Source organism: Glycine max, chromosome 8 (genome assembly GCF_000004515.6).
Source record: "Glycine max cultivar Williams 82 chromosome 8, Glycine_max_v4.0, whole genome shotgun sequence".
Taxonomy (NCBI): domain Eukaryota; kingdom Viridiplantae; phylum Streptophyta; class Magnoliopsida; order Fabales; family Fabaceae; genus Glycine; species Glycine max.
Window position 1 is genome coordinate 29,371,324 of NC_038244.2, and position 11,163 is coordinate 29,382,486.

Genomic DNA, 11,163 nt, shown 5'->3' on the forward strand with positions numbered 1-11,163 from the left:
CCTCTTTCAAAAGGACAGTCAATTTGTGTTTTCCAAAAAAAAAAATCAAATCAAAATCAAAATCACAAAATAGGGAAAAAATGTCATGAACATTGTACAACTTTCCATTACATTGCATTGTTTCATATGAAGTCCGCATTTAGCTAATTTTACGACAAAGGTTGCATGCATTTGCATCCCTAAAAATCATGTTAACTGCATAGATTTCCTACATCTAATGTCCAAATCTTGTGGATTTGGGATGACCAGCCCTCTCGATGAGTCGATCTCTTGCTTTCTCATAAGGGTGGACCCTTGGGTACTTGTACCTATCGCCTTCAGAGGACTGCACATCCTCACCTTGAGAGGACTACACGTCCTCACCTTGAGAGGACTACACGTCCTCGCCTTGAGAGGACTACACGTCCTCACCATCAGAGGGCTGCACGCCCTCACCTCCAGAGGACTACACGTCCTCGCCTTGAGAGGGCTACCCGCCCTCGCCTTGGCTACTAGTTACCCTCACCTTCAGAGGACTACATGTCCTCACTTTCAGAGGGCTACACGCCCTCGCCATCAGAGGACTGCATGTCCTCACCTTCGTAGGGCTACACGCCCTCACCTTTAGAGGACTACACGTCCTTGCCAACAGAGGGCTGCACACCCTCACCTTGAGAGGACTACACGTCCTCGCCTTGAGAGGACTACACGTCCTCGCCTTGAGAGGACTACACGTCCTCACCATCAGAGGGCTGCACGCCCTCACCTCCAGAGGACTACACGTCCTCGCCTTGAGAGGGCTACCCGCCCTCGCCTTGGGTACTAGTTACCCTCACCTTCAGAGGACTACATGTCCTCACTTTCAGAGGGCTACACGCCCTCGCCATCAGAGGACTGCATGTCCTCACCTTCGTAGGGCTACACGCCTTCACCTTTAGAGGACTACACGTCCTCGCCAACAGAGGGCTGCACGCCCTCACCTTGAGAGGACTACACGTCCTCGCCTTGAGAGGACTACACGTCCTCACCATCAGAGGGCTGCACGCCCTCACCTCCAGAGGACTACACGTCTTCGCCTTGAGAGGGCTACCCGCCCTCGCCTTGGGTTAGTTACCCTCACCTTCAGAGGACTACACGTCCTCACCTTCAGAGGGCTACACGCCCTCGCCATCAGAGGACTGCATGTCCTCACCTTCGTAGGGCTACACGTCCTCACCTTTAGAGGACCACACGTCCTCACCTTCAGAGGGCTACACGCCCTCGCCATCAGAGGACTGCATGTCCTCACCTTCGTAGGGCTACACGCCCTCACCTTGAGAGGGCTACACGCCCTCGCCATCAGAGGACTGCATGTCCTCACCTTCAGAGGGCTGCACGCCCTCACCTTGAGAGGACTACACGTTCTCGCCATCAGAGGGCTGCACGCCCTCACCTCCAGAGGACTACACATCCTCGTCTTGAGAGGGCTGCACGCCCTCACCTTTAGAGGGCTACGTGTCCTCATTTTTAGTGTGCTCCACATCTACACCTTAAGAGAATTTAAGGTCCTCTGTCCTTAAATGCTTAACCGAGACTTGCACTCCCAGTTAAGGGGCCAGTAGTTTCCTTTTAACGGTTCCTAGGCCACCCCCTGATATTGGAGGAGGGCCAATTGTGCGAGCACAACCAGAGAGGGAGGCTGTCACACAGCTACTATGCATACCGGGGCAAGATTTCACCCGTGCCGCTGCAAAGAGACGAGTGCGGATCATGCGCACCAACATGACCACTCTTACACAGATATAGATGACATTGCTACTTAGCAACATTCTGCCCAGCGACCGCAATGCCAATCTCCCCCTGCAAAAGTATCAGTTGGTCTGTGTCGTCCCGACATGGGTAAGTATGCATATGGTTCAACTGATTTCTGATACCATCTATTTTTTGCAGGGATCGCACCCACAAAGACACCCAGTGGACCTGAAGAAGTCCAACAGGGCCCTGGGGTTTCCAGCTCTGGTTACGGGCCTCTGTCGGCCCTACAGGGCGCCCGTTTCCCCTAGCAAGTTCATGTCATCGTGGCATAGGTAAGTGTGCACCTCCCCCAACTGATTTCTGATGTCATCTATTGTTTGCAGGGATTGTGCCCACAAGACACCTAGTGGACCCGAAGAAGGCCAACAGGGTCTTGGAGTTGCCAGCTCTAAATACGGGTCTCTGTCAGTTCTAGGGAGTGCCTGTCGCCCCCAACAAGGTCATCAGGCCCCCCCTACCAATCGAGCTTTCATCAAGAAGTACTGCGCCCCCAGGCAGGTGGCAGGCACAGGGCGAAACACCACATCAGCATTGGGATGGCCGGTAGTGGGCAATAGACACACCGCCACCACCTCTAGAGTTCACCTCAGCTCATCCATAAAAAGGTTAGAGCGTTGCCTACGACACATGGCCGACCAAGTCCAAAGCCAAATGTAAGCAAAGTACTAGGTCCATGACCGACAAATCATTAGGTGTCCAACTCAAGACGTTAAAGAAGCGCTACTAGGAGGCAACCTAGTAACTTTTAAATTTCTGCTTGCTATTTGATCACCTTTTGTTTCTCAAGTCATATTGGGACACACCTAGTTGCTCATGATCCTAAGAATTTAAATAAAATGAGCACATGCTCGGAAGGTAGTCATACCTCACAAAATATATGTATGCGTGTTTAGGTAGTGAAAAATACCTTAGATATGCATGTATGTAATTTAGGTAGCAAACAACTACCTCACAAAATATATATGTATGTTTAGGTAGCAAGATACCTTAGATATGCATGTATGTAGCAAAAAGATACCTCACAAAATATATATATGTATGTTTAGGTAGCAAGATACCTTATGCATGTATATAGCAAAAATACCTCACAAAAATATACACATGTTTACGTAGCAAAATACCTCATGGAAAAAAAAAGGAAAAAAAAAACAAAAACAAACAAGAAAAAGAAATAAACAAATAAAAAAAAAGAAAAAAAAAGAGAAAAAATAAAAATAAGTTGTCTAGCTGAAAAACCAACATGCTTTTGAAAAGAGATGACTTCCAACTTTTCTTTGAAAAAATTCACTGATCATAACTAGTTTTTGAAAAAATGTGTATACACCTGAAGGGTGAATGCTGTGAAATTTTCCCGAGTACCCAAAATGGACTAGGATGAATGCAAAAATTGGTAAAAGAACATATTTTGGAAACATTGGGTTGACTAAAAATAAAGGAAATGAATCCTGAGCCCTAGCATCACATGACCATAAAAATTTGACACTTGAGTGTCCGCGTAGGTGCATGCATGACCAGTTTTGCATAAAATTTCCAAATCATCATTTTTGCATTTGTGTCATGGAAATAATGTGGGGCATCCCTTTTATCCTTGAGCCAAACCAAACCCCGACATGTATCATGTCTAGCCATTCTACAAGCCTTGAGCCAAAATCCTGACTCACCATAAACCTTGACCGAGGGTGAGAATGTCAATCCTTACCCTCGGAAGCAAAAAAAGAAAAGAAGGAAAATTTCAAATCAAAGAGAAAGCAAAAAGAAAAGAAGGAAAATTTCCAATCAAAGAGAAAGCAAAAAGAAAAGAAAGAAAATTCCCAATCAAAGAACGGGAGAAAGTAAAAAAAAAAAAAAAAGAAGAAGAAGAAGGAAAGAAAGCTCCTGATCAAGGATCGAAAGAAAACAGAAGAAATGTGCAGAAAGGTCTTTGGACCGGACAATATCTAAACAATACAGAATTGTCACCAAATGAACAAAAAGAAGGAAAGGAAACCACGACCTAAAGTGGTCTTCTCCCTTTAATTGCCAACCAAAATCTTGTGCGCTAGCGACTTTTTCGCCCCGCACTAAACCAAAACAGAAAAGGAAAGAAGCCAAAAAAAAAAAAAATCAAAAGCCGAAAAACCCACCAAAAGAACCCGTTTCCAAGGGAAGTCCTATTGATCCATGATCACACATGTAATCTTTGATTTGATAGGAAATGATTTGTAAAATCAAGTCATGACATATCTATGGTTCGGAATTAGGATAAAACACTTACCTGTGTGAGATTGATACACTTTGAGTGGATTTCTTCTATTTTTGTCGAACCCAGTGTTTCCTCTAAATGGTCATTTAGAAACGAAATGCTAAACATCCAAAATCTCATTTATGGTTATGAGAAAATTTCATCAGCATACTCTCCTTCCCCGGTAAACGCATTGTTTTTCACTCAAAAAAGGCATATGCTGCTCTAATCAGTTGGAATATTTGTCTCTTTGCTAAAGCATGTTTGCATTTTAGTGGAGAAAACACCAAGCCTTTTTCAAGTCTCACAAGTTATCCAGAACTACGTAGGTCTGAGTTCCTCATTTGAGGATACGTAGGAGCAGAAGCCTTGCTTTTGTCGACCACACCGCTTTTTGTTACCATGGCCCAAGAGCTGGTAGCCCGCGGAGACACCTTACGGTTATCTGCACCTCGTCATTCAGTGACCCCAAGTGTGATTGATAGCACGCAGAGACTAACGTCGTCATCTGCGCCCTTTCCGGAGATGCCAGCATCTTCCGGTGGAGACTTTTTCAAGTCTCACAAGTTATCAAGAACTACATAGGTCTGAGTTCCTCATTAGAGGATACGTAGGAGCAAGAGCCTCGCTTTTGTCGGCCACTTTCACAAGTTCTGTCATGCTGACACAGGAGTCACATGACATGCGGAGATACCTAAGTGGTTGTCCGCACTTTCAAAACTTTCTGTGCTATCTGTAAGACGAAAAGCCTGATAGCACGCAGAGACTAACGTCGTCATCTGCGCCCTTTCCGGAGATGTCAGCATCTTCCGGTGGAGACTTTTTCAAGTCTCACAAGTTATCAAGAACTACGTAGGTCTGATTTCCTCATCGCAATTGAGGATACGTATGAGCAAAAGCCCCGCTTTTGTTGACCACCCCAAGAGATCGTTAATGGTCCAATGCCTTAACGTTTCTCTCCTTTCAAAAACAAGAGATCGTTAATGGTCCAACGCCTTAACGTTTCTCTCCTTTCAAAATCAAAAAGACCGTTTAATGGTCCAACACCTTAAATGACCTTTTGTTCAATAAAAACATATTTTGCAAAAAAGACAAAAACAACTTAACCAAACACTTTGTTCCGAAAGAACTACGTAGGTCTGATTTCCTCATCATAATTGAGGAATACGTAGGAGCAAAGGGAAAACACCCTTGTCGACCACAAAAAGAGAAAAATATAAAAAAGGGCATAAAAGATATAAGAACGTAAAGGGAACGTAAAAATCAAAGTCATGTTTGCACATTCGATTAAAGGCTGTCGTCCCTTGTGACGGACGTGTGGGGTGCTAACACCTTCCCCGTGCGTAAATACAACTCAGGATGCCCAAGCAACTTTATCAATGCTTCTACATTCCCTTAACAAATTTGATAAACTTGTTTTGAATAATAGCAAAGATGGATTCAACTATGTAAAATCAACATATAATTTCATGATGGACTCAATTGTGGATAATATGGAGCTTCAGGTCCAAGGTAATTGGTAACCCATAAAAAAAATTAAACTTCTACTTTGGAGAATGGCTAGAGGAGTTCCTCCAACTAAAGAATGTTTGATTACAAAGGTAGTTTCTTGTTCTTCCCTTTGTCCTTACTGTAATAATTTGGAAAATGATTGACATACTTGTTTGGGGGGGGGGGGTGATAATGCTATACAAGTATGGCAACAAGCAAATCTCTAAAATATCATCCAGCCTTTGGTAGATTCATCTAACGGGGCTAGCTAAGGCTATGTTCAAGATGCTTAATAATTTATCTATTTTTCACATGGTTGATGTCGTGACGATTTTCTGGTGTATTTGGTGAAGAAGAAATGAAAAAGTTTGGGGTGATGACTCCAAGCCTATTGCTTTATCCCTTCAGCTTGCTAGAGATTTTGGTCTTTAACTGGCAACATGCTTAGAGGCTCATAATAGATGTGTCCCCAAGTTCAAGCTCTAATCAACAAAAATTACGTTGGACAATTGTAGGAGCAAATGACACAAGAGGAGTTGAATTGTGTTTTTAGCAATTTTAAACTTTTCTTAGACTAAAACCATGTTTATCATCTGATGTGGATTTAACTAAAAACATATACTATATATTTAAGAAAAGCTTTATTAGACAATGGGAAAACAATTTTATTAATAGATCAAAAAATAGATATAAGATCTAAAAATAAATTTGAACCCTTTGGCAGTCAACACAAAGAAAAGTAGTAAGAATAACACATAAGAAGTTATAATGGTTCATAACATCAAGACTAAACGGACAAATTTTATTAATAGATAAAAAATAGATATAAGATCAAAAATAGATCAAAAACCATGTTTATCATCTGATGTAGATTTAACTAAAAACATATACTATGTATTTAAGAAAAGCTTTATTAGACAATGGGAAAACAATTTTATTAATAGATCAAAAATAGATATAAGATCTAAGAACAAATTTGAACCCTTTGGCAGTCAACACAAAGAAAAGTAGTAAGAATAACACACAAGAAGTTATAATGGTTCATCTCAACATCAAGACTACGTCTAGTTCTTGACAACCCAACAAGTTTCCACTAACTTATCAAAAGTTACAAGTATTCTTCACTATCACTTTTGGCTCTTACAAAGACAAGCTATACCCTAAGCTTGTCTTAACCCAATATTCTTTGTCCTACCAAGCCACTGCTAGCTCTAATAAAATCAACAAGATTTGTTGAAAGTTTGCACAATGACTAATATGTGATCATCTTACATACGAATATTAAGTATTACAATATTGTATTTCTTACCTTAGACACAAAAAATGTGTTAACTGAACATGCATCCAATGTGACAAAATTGAACTTAGTCCAATGTTTTCTAAAACAAACCTAATGCGCTACTATGTGAATTGAGTCCAAAGCTTTTATGAAAAATTAGCATCCAATGTTAGGCCTTATATTTTCCAAAAGTCTAAAGAAAACTTAAGCTTTATTTTATACTTATACTAAGTTTTCTTATGTTCCACAAAAATATGTACATTGTTGAATCTACATCCCTGGTTTTAATTAGAGCAAACCATAGTAATGCAAATTATAAGGATGATGAGTTTTAGTAATGACTAACATTCTGCTTAAGTGTTTCAATGTTAAATGTTTTAAGAAATAAATTTGTCCATTCATTTTGAAGTGCTAGGAAAGGTTGTCTTAGAACAACTCTCACAAGTTGAGAACTTAAAAAGATTTCTTGAAGCCCATTTGCATAATGAAGAATGCTTTCCCTCTGAGTACTTGTTTTTTTTTTTTTTGCAAAGTACTAAATAACAAGGCCTTAGATAGAAGACTTATTAAAGACTACATGATGAGCATCCCATATTAGAATGGAGTTGTATCAGTGTCTGTCGCAACCTACCCTTCGGTGGGAGGGCGACGCGAGACTCACGGGTGCGTCTTCCAAGGGAGGAAAACGCACAGAGTCGCCACCAACGTTTATTTGAGGAAAACATTAGAAAAACCAAAAAGCGAGTCTACAAACTTTAAGAATAAAAGGTTCGGGAGTTGTTTTTACGCACGGGGAAGGTATTAGCACCCCACGCGTCCGTCACAAGGGATGACAACCTTTAATCAAATGTGCAAAATCATGACTTTTATTTCATTTTATTTTCCCTTTTTTACATTTTTTATCTTTTGGGGTCGACAAAAATGGGACTTTTGCTCCTACGTATCCTAAATTTCGATGAGGAACTCAGACCTACGTAGTTCTTTATAAAGCAAGAAAGTTATGCGGGGTGTTGATTTTAGACTTTTAAACGGTTCGTTTTCACCGATAAAAGTAAAAAGGGACCGTTAAGGCGTTGGACCTTGAAACGGTTTCAAATGACCTTTTTTGAGGGCAAATGCTTGATTTTTGAGTTGATTTTAGCCTTAGTTTCACTTGGTTATTTCTCAACTCATTAAAGAGGACTTTCAAAGTAAAATGTCCGGTTGACACTTTTTTTTTTAACCGAGGTTATGACATGAACGATCGGTTGAATTTTATTTTAAAGGCGATTAAACGATATTACAACACAAATGATCGGTTGAAATTCATTTAAACATTAATTAAGTGAGGTTATGACTTAAATGATCGGTCAAAACTCGCTTAAAACGAAGAAAAAGAATACTGAAAGTAGAAGAATGAAGATGAAAACATACAAAGCAAGAATGGACCCCTAAGGGTGCATAGAATGAATTCAAAGGTCATTTGAAAACATACAAGCAGGTCCGATGGTGTGCGGGGACGAAGATGGTCATCCATTTCTAATTGTTTTTTGAGATTGTTGCAATTCCCTTTGCTATCTAGAGACAAGCGAGTCTGATAGCATGCAGAGACAAACATAGTCGTTTGTTTCCCTCATCGAATGACTCAACATCTGTCGATCAAGGCTACTGAAGTTTCCCCTGCTATCCCGAGACAAGCGAGTCCGATAGCATGCGGAGATCGTCACAGGGCTATCGACAGATGTTGAATCTTCAATGAAAGGGTGTAGATGACCATATTTTTTTCTATGTGTCATTGGGCTCGCTTGCCTCTGGATTACGAAAAGGGGAGACTTTAGTAGTCTCGATCGATAGACTTTGACGAAAAGGTGCAGATGACCACATAGGTCTCCAGGTGTCATCGGACTTGATTGTCTCTGGATGATGAAGGGGAGACTAAAGTAGTCTCGGCATCCCTTCACTAAAATGCGAACATGCTTTAGCAAAGAAACAAACCTCCAACCGATCAGAGCCATATACATTTTGAAGAAAAACAATGTGTCCATTGGGGAAGGAAAGCATGCTGATAGAATTTTCTCATAACCGTAAATGAGATTTAGGATATTAGCATTTCATTTCTAAGCGAGCATTTAGAAGAAACACTGGGTCTAACTAAAATAGAAGAAAATCACTCAAAGTGTATAAATCTCACACGGGCAAGCGTCTCATCCTAATTCTAAACCATAGATATGTCATGACTTGACTTTGCAAATCATTTCCTATCAAATCAAAGATAACATGCGGAATCATGGATCAATAGGAATTTTTCAGGAAACTGTCTTTGGTGGGGAGACTTGGCTCTGGGTATTTCGGCCTTTTCCTTTTCTGTTTTTGCTTAGCATGGGGCGAAAGAGTCACCGATGCAAAAGATTTCAGTTGGTAATCAAGAAGGGGATCACCTTATGTGTCGCAAGCCATGGCTTCCTTTCTTTTCTTTCTCGCTTGTGACAATCTTGCATGTTTATTCAAAACATTGTCAAGTCCAAGGACCTTTCTATATCTTTTGTTCTCTTCCAATCTTTGATCGGGAACTTTCTTTTTTCTTTTGCTTTCTTCCGATCTTTGACTGAGAACATTCTTCTTTTTTTCTTTTGCTTTTGAAGCACATTTGTAGCTTAACAGGGAATAGATCTTCTTTCTTGGGAGATCCTTCTATCCCTACTCCAGATGGTAAGGGTAAAAATTCCTATCCTAGGTCAAGGTTTATAGCCAATGAGTTAAGGTTTCGGCTCAAAAGGCTTGTAGAAGGCCGGGCATGATGTATGTCAGGGATATTTGTTCAGCAAGCAGTTCAGGGATAAGGGAATGCCCCATAATATTTCCATGATACACATGCAACAATGATTATTTAGAAATTTATGAAAAACTGATCATACATGTACCCATGTGGACACTCAAACATCAAGTTTGTGGTCATGTGACACTAAGGCTTAGGATTCATTTTTTCCATTTAAATTGACCCAGTGGTTCCAAAAGATTCTCTTTTATCAATTTATGCATTCATCCGAGTCCGTTTAGGCATTTGGGAAAACTTCTACAGCATTCACCCCTAAGGTCTATACACACATTTTTTTTCAAAAATCTGCTTGTGTTCTGACCAGTGAAAATTTTCCAAAGAAAAACTGGCAGTTTTTCTTTTCAAAAGCGCGTTGGGCCCCTTTTTTTTAATTATTGTTTTTCCTTGTAAGGATTAGAAACGGTTTGTAAATCAGGCACAGTTGGTATCTGAAATTACATTTTATTGAAAAAGAGGCATGTGACTGAAAGTATACGAGACCTGCATTTTTTGTGTTTCAGCCAAACCATCGCCATGTAAATAAGACAACATGCTAGACGCGGTAAAAAATACTCATAATGAGCAAATGATAACTGAAGGCGATAGCGGCATGTTCAGTTTAAACACAATCGACATAATAACTGGTAGCAAATAATGTCAAACCACATGGAAATAACAAAATAAACAACAGCAACAACGTCACATCGCACGGAAACCACAAAGTAAACAAAAGCAATAATGTCAAATCCTACGGAAATAACAAAATAAGCAACAGCAATAACGTCACATCGCACAGAAACCATGAAATAAACAAAAGCAATAATGTCAAATCCTATGGAAATAACAAAATAAATCAAAAGCAATAATGTCGAAAGGAAGACAAATCACAAGTTTTGCGATCCGGCCGTCCCTGTATTTCTCAAAGGAGGAAATCCAACATGCCTGCCATGTCCTGATTGTCCTGGGCTTTGTTCCCACCTCAAGAGGTCCCCGCAGGCCCTGCCTGCGTCTCAAACTCAGTCTCATCCCTAGGCCAGGCCACCATGGCCCCGAACTGCTCGGGAGTGGGCCAAGGGAAAGGACTGGGGTCCTAACTTTGCTAGTGTAGGTTGTAACAATAGAACGTCTCATTCAGCCGCCCCTGACCTGTGTGATTAGTCGCCTGCTGTCATCGTCCCTTAGTTGTACCCACCTCTCTTTGAGGAATGACCATCCATTGATGGCCTCAAAGCGCTGCTCATGCTCTGCACTCGAAAATTGATGCCTGTTGAAGTCAGTGTCGGCCTGTGGGGCCGCGCTGGAGCCTTCTCTGGTGGTGCCCTTCCTGGACCTCTTTGATGGAAGCTTTCTCGGGACCATTTCCTGTGAAACACATTTGTAAAGTCAGTTCCAGAAATAGCGATGTCAATAAAAAAGGGCATACAACCTCCTCCAATAAACACAAACATCAATGTAAATTTAGAGCAAACTCATACACACATTTCCTTGAGAAAACACATTCATGAACATACATGCGTGCAAGATATTTTGCTACCTAAATAAACACAGAAATTAACAAGGCTCTTGCTATCTACATTAATAAGGATATTTTTTTTGCTACCGAAA